The 11138-nt window shown below is 48.7% G+C and overlaps 1 long non-coding RNA gene across 3 annotated transcripts; it reads left to right on the top strand.

The window, feature by feature from the left end:
- Nucleotides 1-1800: 1800 nt before the first annotated feature.
- LOC119959293 lies at nucleotides 1801-8486 on the top strand. Of its 3 annotated transcripts, none has more exons than XR_005459149.1 (3): nucleotides 1801-2226; nucleotides 6318-6439; nucleotides 8429-8486. It is a non-coding gene; the product is annotated as an uncharacterized LOC119959293 (long non-coding RNA). The 3 variants fall into 3 exon arrangements; XR_005459148.1 differs by lacking the exon at nucleotides 1801-2226 and adding an exon at nucleotides 2235-2296 and having other exon boundaries at nucleotides 6324-6439; XR_005459147.1 differs by lacking the exon at nucleotides 1801-2226 and adding an exon at nucleotides 2236-2296.
- The last annotated feature ends 2652 nt before the right edge of the window (nucleotides 8487-11138 follow it).

Here is an 11138-nt window from a genome sequence, read left to right as displayed (position 1 = left end):
AATAACAGAGGTGAACCTTGTGTCCAGAACTGACCATGTGGAGATTTGATGAGCAATCACGAAGGTTGTTTCTCCAAATTTTCCAGGGTTTCCTTTCCTCTCCCTCTCGAACTAAGTTATACCAGATATCAGACTCAGGGCCCATTCTGGTTCTCTTCCTGCTGACTAAATAACTTCAATCAAATATGGAGAAGACTGAATCCACTGTTCGGTCCCTGCTCCAAATTCCATTCCTGACACACCAACTCTATCCCTCTCCCTGGCAACAGTCTGAGACTTAGCCAGTCTTTTTGTAAATTTGGTTTCATACTTGATCCAATATGAGCTTCTGACATCACAGAATTTACAGTGCAGAAGGAGGCCATTCGGCCCATCTAATCAGCACTGGCTCTTGGAAAGAGCACCCAAACTAAGCCCACACCTCCACCTATCCCCGTAACCCCCCCTAACCTTTTTAGATACTAAGGCAATTTACCATCGTCACCTCCCGATTTGACAATTCTATTACACACCTGGCTGCTCTCCCACAGGGGTTGGTTTAGCACACTGGGCTAAATCGCTGGCTTTTAAAGCAGACCCAGGCAGGCCAGCAGCACAGTTCAATTCCCGTACCACCCTCCCCGAACAGGTGCCGGAATGCGGCGACTAGGGGCTTTTCACAGTAACTTCATTGAAGCCTACTCGTGACGATAAGCGATTTTCAATTCATTTCATTTTCACATTCTACCTCTGGAAACTTAAAGCCATCCAAAGGTCTGCGACCCATGTCTTAATTCACAGCAAGTTCCTTTCCCCCTATGATCCCTGTGGTCAGAGACTTGCATTCGCACCCAGTCAATTCTTACCCTTGTTTTCAAACCCCTCCAAGGCCTCGTCTCTCCCTGTGTCTGTCATCTCCTCCAGCCCCACAACCCCCTGAGATATCTGCACAGCTCTGATCCTGGACTCTTGTCCATTTCCGATTCTAATTACTCCTCCATGGTTTTAAGTTCCCTCGGCCCCAAGCACTGAATCCCCACCCTATATGTTCTAAACGCATTGAAATGGTCTTTGGATAGGCATATGGACGATAAGGGCATAGTGTAGATGGACTTTAGAGGTATTTCACATCGAGGGCCGAAGGGCCTGTACTGCGCTGTAATGTTCTATGTTCTAAACCTCCCCGTCTCCACCTCACTGACCTCCTTTCAGACTCTTTAAAACTCACCTCTTTGACCAAGTTTTTGGTCACCTGCCCTAATATCTCCTTTTGTGTCTGGGTGTCTCACTTTGTTTTATAATGTTCCTGTGAAGTTGACTGGGATGATTTATGAAGTTAAAGGTGTTATATAAATAGAAGTAGTTGTTGTTGACTGTAACCCTGACCTCCTGTTTTACAATATCCCATTGGTTTCACAACAAACTCTATCTCTGATGTTTTGCCCCCTGCGGGTTTGCAGCCTCTCTAAAGACGGCGGCCGTTAACTCAGGCCTGTCACCGGGAGCAGGCCGCAGCTGCCCCCCCGCTCGATGCAAACCCGGGCCCGGAAACTTCTTATTAGGTTTGGAACCTTCATCAGGTTTCAGTGAAACCTCCCAGCCGAGTCAAGCATCGGCTCTGCGCATGCTCCATCTCACAATGCCAGGGGAGTGATTGACGGCAGCACTGGACCAATAGCAAGAGAGGGGCGGGACTGAAAGACCGAACAGAAGGGCGGGACTTGAGGACGGACGGCTGGTCCTCCAACCAATCGGAGTGAATGAGGGGCGGGGCTGAGTCCCGGTGTCTTCCATGTGAGCTGGAGCATGCGCAGTGCCAATGACAGCTGAGGATTGAGGCGGTTGGGTGGAAATACTCTGCTGGGCAGATCTTGCTCGGGTGAATCATGAGGGATGGATAGAGCCGGTGGATGGGTCGGGAGGCTTCATAAACACTCCGTGTCGGCCCCAATCCACAAATAAGAAGCTTGGATACGGCAGCTGAACCGGCGAACGCTATCGGGCTTTTCCCCGAGACAGGCCCGGGTGGCCGTGCGCATGCGTAGGGAGCGAGAGTCCCGGCTTTGCTCCGCCTCCCATTCACTCTGATTGGTTGGAGGACCAGCCGCACTCCGTCAGTCCTCCAGCCTCGCCCCCTGAGCTGGAGCAAACCCTTCAGAGTCATCCCACAGAGAGAAGTCTTACAACACCAGGTTAAAGATTTGTTTCAAATCAATGGCACTGCTCCTTCCTCAGTTGAATGAAGAGGTATGTTCTTGAAACGTATATAGATAAAGTCAAAGCTGCAAGACAAGGCTTTGAATGCGAGCATTTGCAGGTAATTATGTCTTTACAGATCCAGAGACGGGTATATCCTATTTGCGGACTTTTAGAATAAATGTACATTTCTATAAAACCTTGCACTGCCACTGGACCTTCTGAAGTCTTTTAAAGCCAATGGAGTAGTTTTGAAACGTATTCACTGTTGTAATGTAAGATGCTGTAAGGATGCATGTTGGATTGGATTTGTTTATTGTCACGTGTACCGAGGTACAGTGAAAAGTATTTTTCTGCGAGCAGCTCAATAGATCACTAATTACATGGGAAGAAAAGGGAATAAAAGAAAATACATAAGAGGACAACACAAATATGCAATGTAACTACATAAACACCGGCATCGGATGAAGCATACAGGGTGTAGTGTTAATGAGGTCAGTCCATAAGAGTGTCATTTAGGAGTCTGGTAACATGCCTGGGTTACCGGCCTCCATCTTTACAGAGGACAAGGTGCTGCAGGGTGCATGCGCTGCGAGCCTGGACCGGATGCCAACTCTCCAGGATTGACTGACTGGAGTCTCCAGGATTTGATTTTATTCGGACTCACTGGATGGGCCAACATTTATTGCCCATCCCTAATTTCCCTTGAACTGAGTGGCTTTCTAGACCATCTCGGAGGGCATTTAAAGAGTCAACCACATTGTGCGATTTGGAATCGTGTAGGCCAGACCAGGTAAGGATGGAAATTTTGTTTTCCATTCATTCACGGCAGTGTTCTTCAAACTTTTATTCCGCGGATCCATTTTTACCAACCGGCCAACCTTCGGGCCCCAACCCAGCCGACATTCGCGATGCACACCAGCCGGCCTTCGTGACCCACGCCGGCCGACCTGCACGACCCACCAGTTTCTCTTACCTTGTTTGCTGCTGATAAAAATGGAGGAAATGGTTTTGGGTCCCTTTGGCCCTCGATCACGCTCCTCCAATGGAACCTGTTGGATGAAGGTGAAGCCTGCCAGTCTTGGAAAGCATGGAGTCTCCACCTGTCCAAAGTTTCACCAAGTAAATCCCCCCCTGAACTTGGTTAAAAAAAAATTAAATGCATAAAACTCCCCCGAACTTGTAAAAAGAAAATGAACAAAAAAATGAAAAAAAATTAAATTAATAAAATAAATGAATAAAAACCACTCCAGAACTTGGAAAACAAAAAGTTGCAATGGTTTAAAGAGGCCGCACTGCGCATGCATGGCCGTTTATCGGCACGCATGCGTATTCTGCAAACATGTAAAAACTTTGGCCACATTGCGCATGTGCGCACGATGATCAGGCACGCATGCGCAATGCAGCCGATTTCCCCCCCCTACATGTTCGCAGAATGTGCATGCGCGCCGGTCATTGTGCGTGCATGCGCAGTGTGGCCGGCTTCTTTTTTTACAGGTTCGCGGCCCCTTGCAGCCGGCATTATTAAAAGCCGGCTGCTGCTGCACAGGAATTTGCGCGATCGGGAGAGTCGCGGACAACGGCTACGTGACCCTTCCGACCCCCCCCCAGCGTGTTGCACCCCCGACTTTGAAGAACACTGATTCACAGGATGTCGGAATCACTGGCTGGGCCAACATTTATTGCCCTTCCTAATTGCCTTTGAACTGAGTGCATCTCAGAGAGCACTTTAAGAGTCAACAAGCTGACTGTGGATCTGGAGTTACGATAGGCCAGACTAGATAAGGATAGAAGATTTCCTTCACTGAAGGACATCAGTGAATCAGATGGGTCTTTACAGCAATGGACAATCGTTTCAGTGTCTTCAGTAGGCTTTCATGAATTCAAATGTAACCTTCTTTCTTGGCAAGATTCGTTTCTGGGAAATCATTAGGACAGTAAAAGAAATGAGCAAAAGTGAGATCTTCCCATTACACCCGCAAGGTGGGGGGGGGGGGGGGGGGGGGGCAGCACTAAAGGGGCTGCCGTTCAAACAAGCCCGACATAAATTCCGCTACCTGGGGATCCAAATAGCCCATGACTGGAAAGGGATCCACAAATGGAACCTCACCAGCCTGACGGAGGAAGTTAAAAAGGACCTGCAAAGATGGAACACACTCCCGCTCTCCCTCGGGGAGAGTTCAGACGATCAAAATGAACGTACTGCCCAGGTTCCTCTTCCTGTTTAGATCCATTCCGATCTACATCCCCAAGGCCTTTTTCAAAGCGCTGGACAAACTCATCATGGCGTTCGTATGGGGGGGTAAAAATGCTAGGATCCCAAAGAAGGTCTTACAAAAAACAAAAACCAGGGGAGGGTTAGCCCTCCCGAATCTACAATTCTACCACTGGGCAGCAACAGCCGAGCGAGTAAGGGGATGGATCCAGGAGCCAGAAGCTGAGTGGGTGCGTGCGGAGGAGGCCTCCTGCATGGGAACCTCCCTCCGGGCCCTCGCCACGGCAGCACTCCCATCCCCACCCAAAAAACACTCCAGCAGCCCAGTGGTGACAGCCACCCTCCAATCCTGGAACCAACTGCGGCAGCAACTTGGCCTGACCAAAATGTCGAACAGGGCTCCCATCTGCAACAACCATAGGTTCAAACCAGCACTGACCGACGCCACCTTCAAAAGGTGGAGGCAGGACGGGGGAACATTGACAGTCAGGGACCTATACACGGACGACAGGATCGCAACACTGGACGAACTGACAGAGAAATTTCAGCTAGCTGGGGGGAACGAGCTACGGTACCTGCAGCTCAAAAACTTCCTACGAAAGGAGACAAGGACGTACCCACAACCGCCACGACAGACACTACTGGAAGACCTACTGGACGCAAGTATCCTAGAGAAAGGGAACTGTAGTGACATGTATGACCGACTGGTAGATAGGGACGACACCGTACTGGACGCAACAAGGAGGAAATGGGAGGACGACCTGGGGATGGAGATAGGGTGGGACTCTGGAGCGAAGCACTGCATAGGGTCAACTCCACCTCCACGTGCGCAAGGCTCAGCCTGACGCAACTAAAAGTGGTACATAGAGCCCACCTAACAAGAACCCGTATGAGTAGGTTCTTCCCGGAGGTGGAAGACAGATGTGAGCGGTGCCAAAGAGGCCCGGCCAACTACGCCCACATGTTCTGGTCTTGCCCCAGACTTGTGGAGTACTGGACAGCCTTCTTCGAGGCTATGTCCAAAGTGGTGGGGGTGAGGGTGGAGCCATGCCCGATAGTGGCGGTCTTCGGGGTTTCAGACCAGCCAGATCTATTCCTGGGGAGGAGGGCGGACGCCCTTGCCTTTGCCTCCCTGATCGCCCGCCGTAGAATCCTGTTTGGCTGGCGGTCAGCAGCACCGCCCAGAGCTGCGGACTGGCTGTCCGACCTCTCGGAATCTCTCCAAATGGAGAAAATCAAATTTGCCATCCGAGGGTCGGACGACGGCTTCCACAGAACGTGGGAGCCATTCATGCAACTGTTCCGGGACCTATTTGTGGCCAATGTACAAGAGGAAGAATAGTCGGGGGAAGGTAGCGGGAGGGGGGGGGGGGGCTACAGGTTCGTTACGGGGGTTCGATGGCTAGCTAAGGCCCAAAACCAAGCTAAATAAACATGTTGAGGGGGGGGGGGGGGGGGGGGCGCAGTTACTACTACGAAGATGCTTACCTGTAAATATGTATGTTAATTTTTGCGTGTTTGTTTTTGTTTGTTTTTTTTTGTTTCTCTCTCCTAACAATTTGTAATTTGTTCAATATAAAATACGAAAACTGAATAAAAACATTTATAAAAAAAAAAGGACAGTAAAAGAAGATTTTTATGTAATTTTCTTTGAACATTTCTCTTCAGCGAATATAAAAATATTGAAAATGGGATAAAGGTTGTTTGGCTGACAGTCAACCACTGTCCTGTAAGGTAATGAGTCCTTTTGCTTCCCAATTGGCCGAGGAAGGCAGTGTGTCACAAGGATGGATAGGTTGACCGATTAATGGCTGGAGGATAGGGGCAGGTCATGTGATCAAACCTCCAGGAATACATTTAATCAAAGTTGGCGAGGAGAGAATGTTGTGAATTTCTATCCTAAACTGACAGTGAGGTTTCTGCAAAGTTACAGGAAAATGGAAGTGGAGGTTTAACAGACGGGAAAAGCAAACCAAATGTCACATCGCAATCTGACGGAGTCACTCGACTCATCAGAACCTGAATATCAGCAGCATCTGGGTGTGGAAGGTAAAAGGTTTGTCTGTTCTGTCTGTGAGGGAAGATTTCAGGTCTCAGTGTGACTGGAAAAGCCCCGATTCACAAACCCTGGTTAGACCAAACCTGGAGAACTGTGTTCAGTTCCAGGCAACAAACCTGGGAAGGATAGATGGCCTCGGAGGGAGTGTAGCACAGATTTACCTGAGTGATATCTGAACCCCCCCGGGGTTATATTAGACATGATGGCACAGAGAATGGCATTTGGACCATTGAATCCATGCTAGCTCTCTGGAGCAATCCAGACAGCGCCATTCTCCTTTTCCTTTTGAAATCAAATCATTAATTTTTCTATTTTCAACCTCCCTCGTAGGCAGAAGTTTCAGGTAATTGCCGCTCGCTGTGTAAAAGCATGTCCCATATCTCCTGTACCTTTTACATAAAAATGAGAGCAGGCCACTCGGCCCCTCAAGCCAACTCCGCATTCAATAAGATTGCGGCTGATCTCTTTATAACCTCAACTCCACATTCCTGCCTACCCCGATGACCTTTCATCCCCTTGCTCGTCAAGAATTTATCCAGCTCTGCCTTAAACATATTCAAGGACTCTGACCCACTGCCTTTTAAGGACGCGAGTTCCAAAATCTTAAAAACCTCAAGAGAATAAAAAAAATCCTAATTTCCATCTTAAATGGGCGACTCCTTATTTTGCAACAGTGACCCCCTTGTTCCAGATTCTCCCACAAGAGGAAACATCCTCTCCACATCCACCCTGTCAAAACCCCTCCGGGTCTTATATCGTTCAAGCCAGGTTTTACCCAAAACTTTAAATCTGTGTCCCGGCTGCTTGTACGATCAGTGAATGGAAATAGAGTTTCTTTGTCCACCCGATGGAAATCTGGCGTGATCTTGTAGACCTGAATCAAATCTCCCCTCAACCTCCTTTGCTGGAACCATTCTGGTAAATCTCCTCTGCACCTTCTCAACAACCTTCACATCCTTCCTGAAGAGTGGTGACCAGAGCTTTATAAAGATTCGTAGAATAGAATTAGAACCGTAGAATTCCTGCACTGCAGAAGGAGGCCATTCGGCCCATCGAGTCTGCACCAACTCTCTGAAAGGGCACCCTGCCTAGGCCCACACCTCTAAACTGTCCCTGTAACCCCATAGCCCCACCTAACCTGCACATCCCTGGACATTAAGGGACAATTTATCAAGGCCAATCCACCTCGCGTTCCTTTCTTTGGATTGTTGGAGGAAATCTGAGCACGGGGTGGAAACCCACATAGACACTGGTGGGTGGGGGGAGTGTAAACTCCACATAGACAGTCACCACGGAATTGAACCCGGGTCCCTGGCGCTGTGAGGTAGCAGTGCTAATCACCGTGCCACCAGAAGCATAGTTTCATAGAACTTTACAGCACAAAACAGGCCCTTCGGCCCTCAATGTTGTGCCGAGCCATGATCACCCTACTCAAACCAACGTATCCACCCTATACCCGTAACCCAACAACCCCCCCTTAACCTTACTTTTTTATTAGAACACTACGGGCAATTTAGCATGGCCAATCCACCTAACCCGCACATCTTTGGACTGTGGGAGGAAACCGGAGCACCCGGAGGAAACCCACGCACACAGGGGGAGGACGTGCAGACTCCACACAGACAGTGACCCAGCCAGGAATCGAACCTGGGACCCTGGAGCTGTGAAGCATTTATGCTAACCACCATGCTACCCTGCTGCCCCAATTCAGTATCAATATTACTCTTGATGAAGCTCAGATCGAATTTGCTTTGCCAGCTACTCTGTTAATATGTCTTGTAGATATACAAAATCCCTCTTTGCCTCTTTTTCTCTCCTCCCAAAGAGGCCAGTTGGGTTTTAAACAATCCAGCCGTTTTCATGGTCACTTTTTCCCAGAGCCGGCCCCACAAGTGACTCGATTCATTCGGCTAAATTCACAACATGCCTTTGTGTTTTTGTGGGTTCTCTCTCACCCCCAATTTTCTGTTTTAAATCAGTTTCACAGGGTGTTCGAAGGGGAGGATTCAAAGTCTGGAAACTCAAACCAAGCATCACATCAGGATCTGACAGAGCCCTCAATTTATCATATCCTGAATATCAGCGGATTTTGAACATGGAAGGAAAAAGCATAGTTGACAGTGGGGAGAAACCGTACATGATTTGTTTGTGTGGACGAGGATTCGCTCTATCAGACCTCACAAGCCACAAATGCAGTCACACCGAGGAGAAACCGTGGAAATGTATGGACTGTGGGAAAAGATTCACTTCCCCATCCAAGCTGGAAACTCATCGACACAGTCATACTGGGGAGAGACCATTCACCTGCTCCAAGTGTGGGAAGGGATTTACTCAGTCATCCCACCTGCTGAGACACCAGCGAGTTCACACTGGGGAGAGACCGTTCACCTGCTCAGAGTGTGGGAAGGGATTTTCTTTTTCAACCCACCTGCTGAGTCACCAGCGAGTTCACACTGATGAGACACCATTTCATTGTCCAGACTGCGGTATGTGCTATAAACGTTCTGGGGAACTGATTCGTCATCAACGTGTTCACACTGACGAGAGACCGTTTAGGTGCTCTTACTGCAGGACTGGGTTCAGACAATCATCTGACCTCGCTGTACATCAGCGAAGTCACACTGGGGAGAGGCCATTCACCTGCTCAGAATGCGGGAAGAGATTCACTCGATCATCTGACCTGCAGAGGCACCAGCGAATTCACACTGGGGAGAGGCCATTCAGCTGCTCCAAATGTGAGAAAAGATTCTTGCGATCATCTGACCTGGAGAAGCACCAACGAATTCACTCTGCGGAGAACATTCAGCTGCTCCAAGTGTGGGGAAGGATTCACCCAGTCATCCGACCTGCTAAGTCACCAGCGAATTCACACTGATGAAAGACCGTTTCAATGTCCAGACTGCGGGAAGAGCTATAAAAGTTCTGGGGAACTGATGCACCATCAACATGTTCACACTGATGAGAGACGGTTTAGGTGCTCTCATTGTGGGACTGGTTTCAGGCGATCATCTCACCTCACTGTACATCAACGAATTCACACTGGGGAGAGGCCATTCACCTGCTCCTGGTGTGGGAAGGGATTCACTCAGTCCTTCAACCTGCAGAAGCACCAGCGAATTCACACTGGGGAGAGGCCATTCACCTGCTCCCAGTGTGGGAAGCAATTCACTGAGTCATCCGCTCTGCAGAAGCACCAGCGAGTTCACACTGGGGAGAGACCGTTCACCTGCTCCAATTGTGGGAAGGGATTCGCCACTTCATCCCACCTCCTGAGACACCAACAAAGCCACAAATAACTGCAGTGATTGAATTTTCCTGTTACTCGCATTCAGGACTGAACCATGTTCATTTGGGTCTCTTTCTGCTCATTTACAGGGACTAATATTCAGGCTAAAAGTCAAATAAAGTATTTGTATTAAATACGCAGTGTGTTGAGACTTTTTAATATCTCTGACACAAGTTAGTTCTTTTTGAAGTTCTCTCGCTCTCCCGTCTCTTCCATCCTCACCTCCAACAAGAAGTGTGAGGAGCTTGTGGAGCTTCTTTGTGACTGAGATTGAGTAAATCCGATCAGCTGCTTCCCTCTCTTCCACGAGCCCACCGGACCAAACTGTCTCTAAATTTCATCCTTTCCCGAGCCCTGAACCCACATCTTTCTCTAGTTTCTCTCCCATCTCCCCTCATGCCCTCTTAGGGCTCATCTTGTCCATGAGACCCAGCGCCTGCTCCATCGACCCTATTCCCACTGAGCTACTGATCAGCCAACTACCCTGTGTCCATGAATATTGTCAATATTTCTCTCTCTTCAAGTACTGTCCCTCTGTCCTTCAAATCTGCCATTATTGCCCCCTCCTCAATAAAACAAACCCTTGACCCTACCACCCTTACAAATTACTGCCCCATCTTCAACCTCCCTCTCCTCTTCAAACTCTTTGAACATGTTGCCACCTCCCAAATCCTTGCCCATCTTTCCCAGAACTCCCATGTTTGAATCCCTTCAATCAGGTCTCTGCCCTGTCACAGTGAAATACAAGAGACAAACAGAATCTCACCCGGAGAGAAAGACAGACAATCCGGGAGCTTGGACCCTACACGGATATGTTCATAAGACCAGAAGACAAGGACAGCAGCACAGTCATTATCGAGAGACAACAATACCTGCTGGAGACAGACAGACAACCAAACAACACTAATCACACCAAGCTCCCTAGACCCATATACCCCAGACAGGAGGAGAATTGGAGACAGACTGGAAGAACTCAGACTCCAGAAACATTAACCAAAAACAGATGGAATATCTGAGGGACAACAGGTAGAACCAAGGAGAGTCTAGCGGCTCCTTAAAATATCCACACGCTGAATAATAATAATCTTTATTATTGTCACAAGTAGGCTTACGTTAACACTGCAATGAAGTTCCTGTGAAAATCTCCTAGTCAACATACTCTGGTGCCTGTTCGGGTACACAGAGGGAGAATTCAGAATGTCCAATTCACCGAACAAGAGCATCTTTCGGGACATGGGGGAGGAAACCGGAGCACCCGGAGGAAACCCACACAGACACTGGAAGTGCAGACTCTGCACAGACAATGACCCAAGTGGGAATTGAACTCAGAACCCTGGTGTTGTGAAGCAACAGTGTTAACTACTGTGCCACCGCCAGGGAAATACCACCAGACAGACCCATCG

The sequence above is a fragment of the Scyliorhinus canicula genome, unplaced genomic scaffold, assembly GCF_902713615.1.
Source record: "Scyliorhinus canicula unplaced genomic scaffold, sScyCan1.1, whole genome shotgun sequence".
Taxonomy (NCBI): Eukaryota; Metazoa; Chordata; class Chondrichthyes; order Carcharhiniformes; family Scyliorhinidae; genus Scyliorhinus; species Scyliorhinus canicula.
The sequence above is the reverse complement of the archived record's forward strand: the minus strand, read 5'-3'. Positions and strand labels throughout refer to the sequence as shown.